The sequence below is a fragment of the Propithecus coquereli genome, unplaced genomic scaffold, assembly GCF_000956105.1.
Source record: "Propithecus coquereli isolate 6110/MARCELLA unplaced genomic scaffold, Pcoq_1.0 Scaffold33, whole genome shotgun sequence".
Taxonomy (NCBI): Eukaryota; Metazoa; Chordata; class Mammalia; order Primates; family Indriidae; genus Propithecus; species Propithecus coquereli.
In genome coordinates this window covers 4129444-4133367 of record NW_012148952.1, presented here as the reverse complement: position 1 = coordinate 4133367, position 3924 = coordinate 4129444, and the positions used below count along the sequence as shown (strand labels likewise).

At 40.4% G+C, this 3924-nt stretch overlaps 1 protein-coding gene across 1 annotated transcript in view; it reads left to right on the top strand.

Moving 5' to 3' along the window:
- Positions 1 to 3924, top strand: part of THSD7B (thrombospondin, type I, domain containing 7B) — a 720444-nt gene that overhangs the window by 67771 nt on the left and 648749 nt on the right. The gene's annotated exons all lie outside the window — the stretch shown is intronic.

Below are 3924 nucleotides of genomic sequence, written 5' to 3'. Positions count from 1 at the left end.
TAATGACCTCTAATCATCTCATAATAAAGTATGATTTCCTTTCTGTGTGGTTACTGTCTATTTAAAAATACTCCATTGAATTTTGCCTGGGATTATTATCATACTGAATACACTGTGGAATCTACTCTCTTTTTATTTTTGAGTAACTGTTCAAAATTGGTTCACTTTCTCTGTCTACCTCCTCACCCAAAATTCCTTATGTACTAAGGTTCCAAGTAATCTATTTTAAAACAGGCTGAAGGGATGGAGTTCCTTTGGGTGAGGCTGGGGAGTGGGAGTATTTGATATTTGTATATATTTTAAACTCATGGCACATCTCCTGGTGGATTAGCCACACTTCAGGTGCTCAGTAGCATGTGTGGCTCCATGGCTACTGGCTATCACTCTGGACAGTGCAGCTCTAGGTCTGGAGATATGGTTCTCTCCAAACCTGAAAATAACACAAATAACTAAGATTTGTTGAGTGGTTACTTTGTGCAAGGCACTGCTATGAGACGTAAGTGCCGTATAAATGCTTCAGATAAATCATCTCATAAGATCCCTACAATATCCCAGTCAAGTATAAGCAACATTATTATCCCCATTATAGATAGGAAGAAAGTGAGGCTTGGAGCTGGCAGTAACTGGCGTGAAGTCACAGTGGCAGGGCCAGGATTCAGATTTAGAATCTGACCCTGGAGCCCATGTTGTTATCTACTGCTCCAGAGCAGAGGGCCCTCTGAGGGAAGCAAGTCATTCCTGACTTTGAGTTTTAAATTTATTTCCATGCAATGTAGTTTTCTTATGGTGTCCTTAAGCATTTAGTACAGTTGACTCCCTCCTGCAGCTTAGTAGCAGTAGCCTTGGATTGACAATGATTTTGGTTGGTGGGGATGCGAGGGGTACTTTGTGTGCGAACTTGCAGTGGGCCCGAGTGTCAGCTGGAGCAGCATCCAAAGGATGAGGAAGATGGGGAGTGCCTCAGGCCATACACTGGCACTCTGGAGTGTCTGCAAACACATCCCAAGGGGTGGCCTTCCACGGCCACGTGGGCGAGGACACAACAGATTTTGTTTGTGTACAAAGGGAAACAGCACCCCTGTGGCCTCCTCTCCTGTCTCAACAGTGGTTGAGGCATTGGTTCTATAAATTCCCTCTCTATTCTGGGCTATACTTTTTCTGTAGCAAGAGGCTCAATTTTGTCTGGGTGTGGTGGCTCATGTAATCCTGTAATCCTAGCACTCTAGGAGGCCGAGGTGGGAGGATTGCTTGAGCTCAGGGGTTCAAGACCAGCCTGAGCAAGAGCGAGACCCCCATCTCTACTAAAAATAGAAAAATTAGCCTGGCGTGGTGGCACACATATGTAGTCCCAGATACTCAGGAGGCTGAGGCAGGAGAATTGCTCGAGCCCAGCAGTTTGAGGTTGCTGTGAGCTAGGCTGATGCCATGGCATACTTTTGCCCAGGTGACAGAGCTAGATTCCGTCTCCAAAAAAAAAACAAAAAGGCTCAATTTTATTTTGAAAAGCTACACAATCTCTTTGCCTATTTTAAATTTTGCTTTCCTCCTAGCCAAGTTGTTTGTACCCTTTTCAGATGTGTAACAGGATTTCAGTAATAGTAGCAACAAAGAGAGTTTGAAACGTAAATTATTTCCTGGTGCCTAAGAGGGCAAGCTCTGGCCCCAGAATGCTGCCCTCAGACTCTGGCCGTGTCTCTGCTAGCTGTGTGACCTAGACAAGGACACATCCTCTATGAATCTCGGTTTCTTCTGAGCCTAAAGTAAGGCTGATAATAGTACTGGCTTCACAAGGCTGTTCTAAGCATCATACAAAATAGTAAACATAAAATGCTTAGCTTAGCACCTTCCCGTTAAAAAATAATCAATAAACATTAACTCTTAAATTATTGTTGCCATTCTTGCCCTTATATCTCATTATTCTATTTACACAAGCTGAAGAGTCATTCCATCCCTTTACTGATTTTTCTTACCATACACTTTTTAAGTGCCCCTTCTCCTCTCTTGCCTTCTTTAACATTTTTGCAGGCCCAGTTTATTCTGAGCTTTAGCCCTTGTGCCATGATTATAATGCCATTCTGGAGTCACTAATGTCTGCTCTTGGCTCTGTCTTTCTCTTTCTAAATATGTGCAATTCCTTAAAGCACTTGCTCATTAAAGAGCTCCCTGTGCAGCCAATGAGCCCTCCTTTGGAACTTCCTTCTATTGAATCCACTTTGGGATTCTTGCAAAATTAGTGATCAAAATTCCTTTTGCGGGGAGCCTATAACTCAAAATCCTTCTTAAAAGATTTAGCCAATGGCTTTTCTCTGACCCTTTTGGAACTTGCATTCGTAGTCTAGAGTGCGGGTCTACCTCAGCTCTCTGTGTCTGTCAAAACCCTAAAGGAACTGGAAGAGAAACCAGGGAGAGGCTAAACCATCCATGGTTGGTCCCCACTCTTGACCTGTCTACATTCTGATAACAAAACGCAGTTTCTGAACGCGATCTCCAAATACAGTTCCACGGACACAGCAATTTCATGAGAAGTGGAAATTTTCCTAAAGATTTGAGGAAAGAAAGAAGACTTACATCCTACATCAAACAATTCACCTTAATAACATTCCTCACTAGGCCATCACACACATGGTTCTTCCTCAGTACCATCCTCCAAACTCATTTTCTGGTGGCCTCTTTATATTCTTTTCTTCTTTAAACTCAAAACTTTCTTCTTTTTGTTTTTTTTTTAAGCCAATTCAATTCTTTTTATCTAACAATACTACATTCAGCTAATCAAAGTTCGAGGATTAGAAAAACAGTGACTATATATGTTGTCAATAAGTAGGACTGTAGGGGACAGCATCTCAGTTAATTCCACTCAAATTGCTTTTTGCTGATGCTCTCACCACGTCTATGTGATCGACAGATAACTGTGCACTTACTAGAATTTGTTTTATGATAGCAGCTCCTTTCCCCACTTTCTCTACAATGTCAGATATAAATATGTCATCAATAGAATTTCCAGATGTTCTGCTTTTAGTTGAATGACATTTTTATGAAGTATCTGAATAGCTGAAATCCTCATTTCTACCTTCTTACCTTAATACCTGTGTGATTTTTTATTGAGGTGTAACTTACAAACAATAAAACGTTCAGATGCTAAGTATATATTTTGTTGGGTGTGTATCAAGACATAAATACTTGCAAAACCCAGAAAATTTCCTTCTGCGCCTTTCCAGGTGTCCTACTTCTCCTCTACTCCCAGCCCCCACCAGAAACAACCATTCAATTCTTTTCTATCACCTGAGGTAAGTTTATCCTGTTCTAGGATTTTGTATAAATGGTATGGCACAACATGTAAGGTCATGAGCTGCATAGCAAGTTTAAGTCAACAACGGACCACATGTGTGATGGGGTCCCGTAAGATTATAATGCTGTATTTTTACTGTAACTTTTCAATATTTAGATATACTTAGATACACCTGCAAGTTTTGGTGTTATTTACAGTATCCTACTTACCTTGTTTGTTACATTTCTACTTTCATTCTAAAGCATGTCATTTCCCATACTGTTCCCAAGGATTTACTCCTGCGTATTGCCGGCACATCTTACTGTTGGAATTATTCCTGTTCTATTTTTCAACATTCCTTATCCATCTATTCCATTTTTTAACTTTATACTGGTCTTTTTTTTCCCTTCCTTTCACTGTCAGCTTGGAGTATATCCTACAATTATTTGATGAGTGTTAACTGCTGTGTTCATATGCAGCCTCTACTTTATGGACATGTTGTTGTCAATTGTGGGTCAACAGGGTATGTGCATGGCATTATTTTCAAATATTAATAATATTAGATTGCACTTAGTCATCCCCATTCTCCTAGCAGAACATCTGAGAAATTCTTCTGCTAATAAATTTCATCTTTGAAAAAACTGAGTAAACAATGAAAG